Here is a 13457-nt window from a genome sequence, read left to right on the forward strand (position 1 = left end):
TTGGCTACTTTGCACTCTCGAGATAATCGTCACCATGTGCCAAATGCAATATAAAAGGAATCTGAACACATTCGCGCAAAAATGAAATGACCACAATTTTCTCTAAAACTATAACAGATGCAAACTTGTCCTGTGTGGTGGAGATGAGATTTGATAAAGTAAGTGGAAATCCAGTAAAAGTTTCATTTGGCTACTTTGCACTCTCGAGATAATCGTCACCATGTGCCAAATGCAATATAAAAGGAATCTGAACACATTCGCGCAAAAATGAAATGACCACAATTTTCTTCAAAACTATAACAGATGCAAACTTGTCCTGTGTGGTGGAGATGAGATTTGATAAAGTAAGTGAAAATCCAGTAAAAGTTTCATTTGGCTACTTTGCACTCTCGAGATAATCGTCACCATGTGCCAAATGCAATATAAAAAGAATCTGAACACATTCGCGCAAAAATGAAATGACCACAATTTTCTCCAAAACTATAACAGATGCAAACTTGTCCTGTGTGGTGGAGATGAGATTTGATAAAGTAAGTGGAAATCCAGTAAAAGTTTCATTTGGCTACTTTGCACTCTCGAGATAATCGTCACCATGTGCCAAATGCAAGATAAAAGGAATCTGAACACATTCGCGCAAAAATGAAATGACCACAATTTTCTCCAAAACTATAACAGATGCAAACTTGTCCTGTGTGGTGGAGATGAGATTTGATAAAGTAAGTGGAAATCCAGTAAAAGTTTCATTTGGCTACTTTGCACTCTCGAGATAATCGTCACCATGTGCCAAATGCAATATAAAAGGAATCTGAACACATTCGCGCAAAAATGAAATGACCACAATTTTCTCCAAAACTATAACAGATGCAAACTTGTCCTGTGTGGTGGAGATGAGATTTGATAAAGTAAGTGGAAATTTAGTAAAAGTTTAAATTGGCTACTTTGCACTCTCGAGATAATCGTCACCATGTGCCAAATGCAATATAAAAGGAATCTGAACACATTCGTGCAAAAATGAAATGACCACAATTTTCTCCAAAACTATAACAGATGCAAACTTGTCCTGTGTGGTGGAGATGAGATTTGATAAAGTAAGTGGAAATCCAGTAAAAGTTTCATTTGGTTACTTTGCACTCTCGAGATAATCGTCACCATGTGCCAAATGCAATATAAAAGCAATCTGAACACATTCGCGCAAAAATGAAATGACCACAATTTTCTCCAAAACTATAACAGATGCAAACTTGTCCTGTGTGGTGGAGATGAGATTTGATAAAGTAAGTGGAAATCCAGTAAAAGTTTCATTTGGCTACTTTGCACTCTCGAGATAATCGTCACCATGTGCCAAATGCAATATAAAAAGAATCTGAACACATTCGCGCAAAAATGAAATGACCACAATTTTCTCCAAAACTATAACAGATGCAAACTTTTCCTGTGTGGTGGAGATGAGATTTGATAAAGTAAGTGGAAATCCAGTAAAAGTTTCATTTGGCTACTTTGCACTCTCGAGATAATCGTCACCATGTGCCAAATGCAATATAAAAGGAATCTGAACACATTCGCGCAAAAATGAAATGACCACAATTTTCTCCAAAACTATAACAGATGCAAACTTGTCCTGTGTGGTGGAGATGAGATTTGATAAAGTAAGTGGAAATCCAGTAAAAGTTTCATTTGGCTACTTTGCACTCTCGAGATAATCGTCACCATGTGCCAAATGCAATATAAAAGGAATCTGAACACATTCGCGCAAAAATGAAATGACCACAATTTTCTCCAAAACTATAACAGATGCAAACTTGTCCTGTGTGGTGGAGATGAGATTTGATAAAGTAAGTGGAAATCCAGTAAAAGTTTCATTTGGCTACTTTGCACTCTCGAGATAATCGTCACCATGTGCCAAATGCAATATAAAAGGAATCTGAACACATTCGCGCAAAAATGAAATGACCACAATTTTCTCCAAAACTATAACAGATGCAAACTTGTCCTGTGTGGTGGAGATGAGATTTGATAAAGTAAGTGGAAATCCAGTAAAAGTTTCATTTGGCTACTTTGCACTCTCGAGATAATCGTCACCATGTGCCAAATGCAATATAAAAGGAATCTGAACACATTCGCGCAAAAATGAAATGACCACAATTTTCTCCAAAACTATAACAGATGCAAACTTGTCCTGTGTGGTGGAGATGAGATTTGATAAAGTAAGTGGAAATCCAGTAAAAGTTTCATTTGGCTACTTTGCACTCTCGAGATAATCGTCACCATGTGCCAAATGCAATATAAAAGGAATCTGAACACATTCGCGCAAAAATGAAATGACCACAATTTTCTCCAAAACTATAACAGATGCAAACTTGTCCTGTGTGGTGGAGATGAGATTTGATAAAGTAAGTGGAAATCCAGTAAAAGTTTCATTTGGCTACTTTGCACTCTCGAGATAATCGTCACCATGTGCCAAATGCAATATAAAAGGAATCTGAACACATTCGCGCAAAAATGAAATGACCACAATTTTCTCAAAAACTATAACAGATGCAAACTTGTCCTGTGTGGTGGAGATGAGATTTGATAAAGTAAGTGGAAATCCAGTAAAAGTTTCATTTGGCTACTTTGCACTCTCGAGATAATCGTCACCATGTGCCAAATGCAATATAAAAGGAATCTGAACACATTCGCGCAAAAATGAAATGACCACAATTTTCTCCAAAATTATAACAGATGCAAACTTGTCCTGTGTGGTGGAGATGAGATTTGATAAAGTAAGTGGAAATCCAGTAAAAGTTTCATTTGGCTACTTTGCACTCTCGAGATAATCGTCACCATGTGCCAAATGCAATATAAAAGGAATCTGAACACATTCGCGCAAAAATGAAATGACCACAATTTTCTCCAAAACTATAACAGATGCAAACTTGTCCTGTGTGGTGGAGATGAGATTTGATAAAGTAAGTGGAAATCGAGTAAAAGTTTCATTTGGCTACTTTGCACTCTCGAGATAATCGTCACCATGTGCCAAATGCAATATAAAAGGAATCTGAACACATTCGCGCAAAAATGAAATGACCACAATTTTCTCCAAAACTATAACAGATGCAAACTTGTCCTGTGTGGTGGAGATGAGATTTGATAAAGTAAGTGGAAATCCAGTAAAAGTTTCATTTGGCTACTTTGCACTCTCGAGATAATCGTCACCATGTGCCAAATGCAATATAAAAGGAATCTGAACACATTCGCGCAAAAATGAAATGACCACAATTTTCTCCAAAACTATAACAGATGCAAACTTGTCCTGTGTGGTGGAGATGAGATTTGATAAAGTAAGTGGAAATCCAGTAAAAGTTTCATTTGGCTACTTTGCCCTCTCGAGATAATCGTCACCATGTGCCAAATGCAATATAAAAGGAATCTGAACACATTCGCGCAAAAATGAAATGACCACAATTTTCTCCAAAACTATAACAGATGCAAACTTGTCCTGTGTGGTGGAGATGAGATTTGATAAAGTAAGTGGAAATCCAGTAAAAGTTTCATTTGGCTACTTTGCACTCTCGAGATAATCGTCACCATGTGCCAAATGCAATATAAAAGGAATCTGAACACATTCGCGCAAAAATGAAATGACCACAATTTTCTCCAAAACTATAACAGATGCAAACTTGTCCTGTGTGGTGGAGATGAGATTTGATAAAGTAAGTGGAAATCCAGTAAAAGTTTCATTTGGCTACTTTGCCCTCTTGAGATAATCGTCACCAAGTGCCAAATGCAATATAAAAGGAATCTGAACACATTCGCGCAAAAATGAAATGACCACAATTTTCTCCAAAACTATAACAGATGCAAACTTGTCCTGTGTGGTGGAGATGAGATTTGATAAAGTAAGTGGAAATCCAGTAAAAGTTTCATTTGGCTACTTTGCACTCTCGAGATAATCGTCACCATGTGCCAAATGCAATATAAAAGGAATCTGAACACATTCGCGCAAAAATGAAATGACCACAATTTTCTCCAAAACTATAACAGATGCAAACTTGTCCTGTGTGGTGGAGATGAGATTTGATAAAGTAAGTGGAAATCCAGTAAAAGTTTCATTTGGCTACTTTGCACTCTCGAGATAATCGTCACCATGTGCCAAATGCAATATAAAAGGAATCTGAACACATTCGCGCAAAAATGAAATGACCACAATTTTCTCCAAAACTATAACAGATGCAAACTTGTCCTGTGTGGTGGAGATGAGATTTGATAAAGTAAGTGGAAATCCAGTAAAAGTTTCATTTGGCTACTTTGCACTCTCGAGATAATCGTCACCATGTGCCAAATGCAATATAAAAGGAATCTGAACACATTCGCGCAAAAATGAAATGACCACAATTTTCTCCAAAACTATAACAGATGCAAACTTGTCCTGTGTGGTGGAGATGAGATTTGATAAAGTAAGTGGAAATCCAGTAAAAGTTTCATTTGGCTACTTTGCACTCTCAAGATAATCGTCACCATGTGCCAAATGCAATATAAAAGGAATCTGAACACATTCGCGCAAAAATGAAATGACCACAATTTTCTCCAAAACTATAACAGATGCAAACTTGTCCTGTGTGGTGGAGATGAGATTTGATAAAGTAAGTGGAAATCCAGTAAAAGTTTCATTTGGCTACTTTGCACTCTCGAGATAATCGTCACCATGTGCCAAATGCAATATAAAAGGAATCTGAACACATTCGCGCAAAAATGAAATGACCACAATTTTCTCCAAAACTATAACAGATGCAAACTTGTCCTGTGTGGTGGAGATGAGATTTGATAAAGTGGAAATCCAGTAAAAGTTTCATTTGGCTACTTTGCACTCTCGAGATAATCGTCACCATGTGCCAAATGCAATATAAAATGAATCTGAACACATTCGCGCAAAAATGAAATGACCACAATTTTCTCCAAAACTATAACACATGCAAACTTGTCCTGTGTGGTGGAGATGAGATTTGATAAAGTAAGTGGAAATCCAGTAAAAGTTTCATTTGGCTACTTTGCACTCTCGAGATAATCGTCACCATGTGCCAAATGCAATATAAAAGGAATCTGAACACATTCGCGCAAAAATGAAATAACCACAATTTTCTCCAAAACTATAACAGATGCAAACTTGTCCTGTGTGGTGGAGATGAGATTTGATAAAGTAAGTGGAAATCCAGTAAAAGTTTCATTTGGCTACTTTGCACTCTCGAGATAATCGTCACCATGTGCCAAATGCAATATAAAAGGAATCTGAACACATTCGCGCAAAAATGAAATGACCACAATTTTCTCCAAAACTATAACAGATGCAAACTTGTCCTGTGTGGTGGAGATGAGATTTGATAAAGTAAGTGGAAATCCAGTAAAAGTTTCATTTGGCTACTTTGCACTCTCGAGATAATCGTCACCATGTGCCAAATGCAATATAAAAGGAATCTGAACACATTCGCGCAAAAATGAAATGACCACAATTTTCTCCAAAACTATAACAGATGCAAACTTGTCCTGTGTGGTGGAGATGAGATTTGATAAAGTAAGTGGAAATCCAGTAAAAGTTTCATTTGGCTACTTTGCACTCTCGAGATAATCGTCACCATATGCCAAATGCAATATAAAAGGAATCTGAACACATTCGCGCAAAAATGAAATGACAACAATTTTCTCCAATACTATAACAGATGCAAACTTGTCCTGTGTGATGGAGATGAGATTTGATAAAGTGGAAATCCAGTAAAAGTTTCATTTGGCTACTTTGCACTCTCGAGATAATCGTCACCATGTGCCAAATGCAATATAAAAGGAATCTGAACACACTCGCGCAAAAATGAAATGACCACAATTTTCTCCAAAACTATAACAGATGCAAACTTGTCCTGTGTGGTGGAGATGAGATTTGATAAAGTAAGTGGAAATCCAGTAAAAGTTTCATTTGGCTACTTTGCACTCGCAAGATAATCGTCACCATGTGCCAAATGCAATATAAAAGGAATCTGAACACATTCGCGCAAAAATGAAATAACCACAATTTTCTCCAAAACTATAACAGATGCAAACTTGTCCTGTGTGGTGGAGATGAGATTTGATAAAGTAAGTGGAAATCCAGTAAAAGTTTCATTTGGCTACTTTGCACTTTCGAGATAATCGTCACCATGTGCCAAATGCAATATAAAAGGAATCTGAACACATTCGCGCAAAAATGAAATGACCACAATTTTCTCCAAAACTATAACAGATGCAAACTTGTCCTGTATGGTGATGAGATTTGATAAAGTAAGTGGAAATCCAGTAAAAGTTTCATTTGGCTACTTTGCCCTCTCGAGATAATCGTCACCATGTGCCAAATGCAATATAAAAGGAATCTGAACACATTCGCGCAAAAATGAAATGACCACAATTTTCTCCAAAACTATAACAGATGCAAACTTGTCCTGTGTGGTGGAGATGAGATTTGATAAAGTAAGTGGAAATCCAGTAAAAGTTTCATTTGGCTACTTTGCACTCTCGAGATAATCGTCACCATGTGCCAAATGCAATATAAAAGGAATCTGAACACATTCGCGCAAAAATGAAATGACCACAATTTTCTCCAAAACTATAACAGATGCAAACTTGTCCTGTGTGGTGGAGATGAGATTTGATAAAGTAAGTGGAAATTTAGTAAAAGTTTCAATTGGCTACTTTGCACTCTCGAGATAATCGTCACCATGTGCCAAATGCAATATAAAAGGAATCTGAACACATTCGCGCAAAAATGAAATGACCACAATTTTCTCCAAAACTATAACAGATGCAAACTTGTCCTGTGTTTTGGAGATGAGATTTGATAAAGTAAGTGGAAATCCAGTAAAAGTTTCATTTGGCTACTTTGCACTCTCGAGATAATCGTCACCATGTGCCAAATGCAATAAAAAAGGAATCTGAACACATTCGCGCAAAAATGAAATGACCACAATTTTCTCCAAAACTATAACAGATGCAAACTTGTCCTGTGTGGTGGAGATGAGATTTGATAAAGTAAGTGGAAATCGAGTAAAAGTTTCATTTGGCTACTTTGCACTCTCGAGATAATCGTCACCATGTGCCAAATGCAATATAAAAGGAATCTGAACACATTCGCGCAAAAATGAAATGACCACAATTTTCTCCAAAACTATAACAGATGCAAACTTGTCCTGTGTGGTGGAGATGAGATTTGATAAAGTAAGTGGAAATCCAGTAAAAGTTTCATTTGGCTACTTTGCACTCTCGAGATAATCGTCACCATGTGCCAAATGCAATATAAAAGGAATCTGAACACATTCGCGCAAAAATGAAATGACCACAATTTTCTCCAAAACTATAACAGATGCAAACTTGTCCTGTGTGGTGGAGATGAGATTTGATAAAGTAAGTGGAAATCCAGTAAAAGTTTCATTTGGCTACTTTGCCCTCTCGAGATAATCGTCACCATGTGCCAAATGCAATATAAAAGGAATCTGAACACATTCGCGCAAAAATGAAATGACCACAATTTTCTCCAAAACTATAACAGATGCAAACTTGTCCTGTGTGGTGGAGATGAGATTTGATAAAGTAAGTGGAAATCCAGTAAAAGTTTCATTTGGCTACTTTGCACTCTCGAGATAATCGTCACCATGTGCCAAATGCAATATAAAAGGAATCTGAACACATTCGCGCAAAAATGAAATGACCACAATTTTCTCCAAAACTATAACAGATGCAAACTTGTCCTGTGTGGTGGAGATGAGATTTGATAAAGTAAGTGGAAATCCAGTAAAAGTTTCATTTGGCTACTTTGCACTCTCGAGATAATCGTCACCATGTGCCAAATGCAATATAAAAGGAATCTGAACACATTCGCGCAAAAATGAAATGACCACAATTTTCTCCAAAACTATAACAGATGCAAACTTGTCCTTTGTGGTGATGAGATTTGATAAAGTAAGTGGAAATCCAGTAAAAGTTTCATTTGGCTACTTTGCCCTCTCGAGATAATCGTCACCATGTGCCAAATGCAATATAAAAGGAATCTGAACACATTCGCGCAAAAATGAAATGACCACAATTTTCTCCAAAACTATAACAGATGCAAACTTGTCCTGTGTGGTGGAGATGAGATTTGATAAAGTAAGTGGAAATCCAGTAAAAGTTTCATTTGGCTACTTTGCACTCTCGAGATAATCGTCACCATGTGCCAAATGCAATATAAAAGGAATCTGAACACATTCGCGCAAAAATGAAATTACCACAATTTTCTCCAAAACTATAACAGATGCAAACTTGTCCTGTGTGGTGGAGATGAGATTTGATAAAGTAAGTGGAAATTTAGTAAAAGTTTCAATTGGCTACTTTGCACTCTCGAGATAACCGTCACCATGTGCCAAATGCAATATAAAAGGAATCTGAACACATTCGCGCAAAAATGAAATGACCACAATTTTCTCCAAAACTATAACAGATGCAAACTTGTCCTGTGTTTTGGAGATGAGATTTGATAAAGTAAGTGGAAATCCAGTAAAAGTTTCATTTGGCTACTTTGCACTCTCGAGATAATCGTCACCATGTGCCAAATGCAATATAAAAGGAATCTGAACACATTCGCGCAAAAATGAAATGACCACAATTTTCTCCAAAACTATAACAGATGCAAACTTGTCCTGTGTGGTGGAGATGAGATTTGATAAAGTAAGAGGAAATTCTGTAAAAGTTTCATTTGGCTACTTTGCACTCTCGAGATAATCGTCACCATGTGCCAAATGCAATATAAAAGGAATCTGAACACATTCGCGCAAAAATGAAATGACCACAATTTTCTCCAAAACTATAACAGATGCAAACTTGTCCTGTGTGGTGGAGATGAGATTTGATAAAGTAAGTGGAAATCCAGTAAAAGTTTCATTTGGCTACTTTGGACTCTCGAGATAATCGTCACCATGTGCCAAATGCAATATAAAAGGAATCTGAACACATTCGCGCAAAAATGAAATGACCACAATTTTCTCCAAAACTGTAACAGATGCAAACTTGTCCTGTGTGGTGGAGATGAGATTTGATAAAGTAAGTGGAAATCCAGTAAAAGTTTCATTTGGCTACTTTGCACTCTCGAGATAATCGTCACCATGTGCCAAATGCAATATAAAAGGAATCTGAACACATTCGCGCAAAAATGAAATGACCACAATTTTCTCCAAAACTATAACAGATGCAAACTTGTCCTGTGTGGTGATGAGATTTGATAAAGTAAGTGGAAATCCAGTAAAAGTTTCATTTGGCTACTTTGCCCTCTCGAGATAATCGTCACCATGTGCCAAATGCAATATAAAAGGAATCTGAACACATTCGCGCAAAAATGAAATGACCACAATTTTCTCCAAAACTATAACAGATGCAAACTTGTCCTGTGTGGTGGAGATGAGATTTGATAAAGTAAGTGGAAATCCAGTAAAAGTTTCAATTGGCTACTTTGCACTCTCGAGATAAGCGTCACCATGTGCCAAATGCAATATAAAAGGAATCTGAACACATTCGCGCAAAAATGAAATGACCACAATTTTCTCCAAAACTATAACAGATGCAAACTTGTCCTGTGTGGTGGAGATGAGATTTGATAAAGTAAGTGGAAATCCAGTAAAAGTTTCATTTGGCTACTTTGGACTCTCGAGATAATCGTCACCATGTGCCAAATGCAATATAAAAGGAATCTGAACACATTCGCGCAAAAATGAAATGACCACAATTTTCTCCAAAACTGTAACAGATGCAAACTTGTCCTGTGTGGTGGAGATGAGATTTGATAAAGTAAGTGGAAATCCAGTAAAAGTTTCATTTGGCTACTTTGCACTCTCGAGATAATCGTCACCATGTGCCAAATGCAATATAAAAGGAATCTGAACACATTCGCGCAAAAATGAAATGACCACAATTTTCTCCAAAACTATAACAGATGCAAACTTGTCCTGTGTGGTGGAGATGAGATTTGATAAAGTAAGTGGAAATTCTGTAAAAGTTTCATTTGGCTACTTTGCACTCTCGAGATAATCGTCACCATGTGCCAAATGCAATATAAAAGGAATCTGAACACATTCGCGCAAAAATGAAATGACCACAATTTTCTCCAAAACTATAACAGATGCAAACTTGTCCTGTGTGGTGGAGATGAGATTTGATAAAGTAAGTGGAAATCCAGTAAAAGTTTCATTTGGCTACTTTGGACTCTCGAGATAATCGTCACCATGTGCCAAATGCAATATAAAAGGAATCTGAAGACATTCGCGCAAAAATGAAATGACCACAATTTTCTCCAAAACTGTAACAGATGCAAACTTGTCCTGTGTGGTGGAGATGAGATTTGATAAAGTAAGTGGAAATCCAGTAAAAGTTTCATTTGGCTACTTTGCACTCTCGAGATAATCGTCACCATGTGCCAAATGCAATATAAAAGGAATCTGAACACATTCGCGCAAAAATGAAATGACCACAATTTTCTCCAAAACTATAACAGATGCAAACTTGTCCTGTGTGGTGGAGATGAGATTTGATAAAGTAAGTGGAAATCCAGTAAAAGTTTCATTTGGCTACTTTGCACTCGCAAGATAATCGTCACCATGTGCCAAATGCAATATAAAAAAAATCTGAACACATTCGCGCAAAAATGAAATAACCACAATTTTCTCCAAAACTATAACAGATGCAAACTTGTCCTGTGTGGTGGAGATGAGATTTGATAAAGTAAGTGGAAATCCAGTAAAAGTTTCATTTGGCTACTTTGCACTCTCGAGATAATCGTCACCATGTGCCAAATGCAATATAAAAGGAATCTGAACACATTCGCGCAAAAATGAAATGACCACAATTTTCTCCAAAACTATAACAGATGCAAACTTGTCCTGTGTGGTGGAGATGAGATTTGATAAAGTAAGTGGAAATCCAGTAAAAGTTTCATTTGGCTACTTTGCACTCTCGAGATAATCGTCACCATGTGCCAAATGCAATATAAAAGGAATCTGAACACATTCGCGCAAAAATGAAATGACCACAATTTTCTCCAAAACTATAACAGATGCAAACTTGTCCTGTGTGGTGGAGATGAGATTTGATAAAGTAAGTGGAAATCCAGTAAACGTTTCATTTGGCTACTTTGGACTCTCGAGATAATCGTCACCATGTGCCAAATGCAATATAAAAGGAATCTGAACACATTCGCGCAAAAATGAAATGACCACAATTTTCTCCAAAACTATAACAGATGCAAACTTGTCCTGTGTGGTGGAGATGAGATTTGATAAAGTAAGTGGAAATCCAGTAAAAGTTTCATTTGGCTACTTTGGACTCTCGAGATAATCGTCACCATGTGCCAAATGCAATATAAAAGGAATCTGAACACATTCGCGCAAAAATGAAATGACCACAATTTTCTCCAAAACTATAACAGATGCAAACTTGTCCTGTGTGGTGGAGATGAGATTTGATAAAGTAAGTGGAAATCCAGTAAAAGTTTCATTTGGCTACTTTGCACTCTCGAGATAATCCTCACCATGTGCCAAATGCAATATAAAAGGAATCTGAACACATTCGCGCAAAAATGAAATGACCACAATTTTCTCCAAAACTATAACAGATGCAAACTTGTCCTGTGTGGTGGAGATGAGATTTGATAAAGTAAGTGGAAATCCAGTAAAAGTTTCATTTGGCTACTTTGCACTCTCGAAATAATCGTCACCATGTGCCAAATGCAATATAAAAGGAATCTGAACACATTCGCGCAAAAATGAAATGACCACAATTTTCTCCAAAACTATAACAGATGCAAACTTGTCCTGTGTGGTGGAGATGAGATTTGATAAAGTAAGTGGAAATCCAGTAAAAGTTTCATTTGGCTACTTTGAACTCTCGAGATAATCGTCACCATGTGCCAAATGCAATATAAAAGGAATCTGAACACATTCGCGCAAAAATGAAATGACAACAATTTTCTCCAAAACTATAACAGATGCAAACTTGTCCTGTGTGGTGGAGATGAGATTTGATAAAGTAAGTGGAAATCCAGTAAAAGTTTCATTTGGCTACTTTGCACTCTCGAGATAATCGTCACCATGTGCCAAATGCAATATAAAAGGAATCTGAACACATTCGCGCAAAAATGAAATGACCACAATTTTCTCCAAAACTATAACAGATGCAAACTTGTCCTGTGTGGTGGAGATGAGATTTGATAAAGTAAGTGGAAATCCAGTAAAACTTTCATTTGGCTACCATGTGCCAAATGCAATATAAAAGGAATCTGAACACATTCGCGCAAAAATGAAATGACCACAATTTTCTCCAAAACTATAACAGATGCAAACTTGTCCTGTGTGGTGGAGATGAAATTTGATAAAGTAAGTGGAAATCCAGTAAAAGTTTCATTTGGCTACTTTGCACTCTCGAGATAATCATCACCATGTGCCAAATGCAATATAAAAGGAATCTGAACACATTCGCGCAAAAATGAAATGACCACAATTTTCTCCAAAACTATAACAGATGCAAACTTGTCCTGTGTGGTGGAGATGAGATTTGATAAAGTAAGTGGAAATCCAGTAAAAGTTTCATTTGGCTACTTTGCACTCTCGAGATAATCGTCACCATGTGCCAAATGCAATATAAAAGGAATCTGAACACATTCGCGCAAAAATGAAATGACCACAATTTTCTCCAAAACTATAACAGATGCAAACTTTTCCTGTGTGGTGGAGATGAGATTTGATAAAGTAAGTGGAAATCCAGTAAAAGTTTCATTTGGCTACTTTGCACTCTCGAGATAATCGTCACCATGTGCCAAATGCAATATAAAAGGAATCTGAACACATTCGCGCAAAAATGAAATAACCACAATTTTCTCCAAAACTATAACAGATGCAAACTTGTCCTGTGTGGTGGAGATGAGATTTGATAAAGTAAGTGGAAATCCAGTAAAAGTTTCATTTGGCTACTTTGCACTCTCGAGATAATCGTCACCATGTGCCAAATGCAATATAAAAGGAATCTGAACACATTCGCGCAAAAATGAAATGACCACAATTTTCTCCAAAACTATAACAGATGCAAACTTGTCCTGTGTGGTGGAGATGAGATTTGATAAAGTAAGTGGAAATCCAGTAAAAGTTTCATTTGGCTACTTTGCACTCTCGAGATAATCGTCACCATGTGCCAAATGCAATATAAAAGGAATCTGAACACATTCGCGCAAAAATGAAATGACCACAATTTTCTCCAAAACTATAACAGATGCAAACTTGTCCTGTGTGGTGGAGATGAGATTTGATAAAGTAAGTTGAAATCCAGTAAAAGTTTCATTTGGCTACTTTGCACTCTCGAGATAATCGTCACCATGTGCCAAATGCAATATAAAAGGAATCTGAACACATTCGCGCAAAAATGAAATGACCACAATTTTCTCCAAA

Source organism: Anomaloglossus baeobatrachus, chromosome 11 (assembly GCF_048569485.1).
Source record: "Anomaloglossus baeobatrachus isolate aAnoBae1 chromosome 11, aAnoBae1.hap1, whole genome shotgun sequence".
Taxonomy (NCBI): domain Eukaryota; kingdom Metazoa; phylum Chordata; class Amphibia; order Anura; family Aromobatidae; genus Anomaloglossus; species Anomaloglossus baeobatrachus.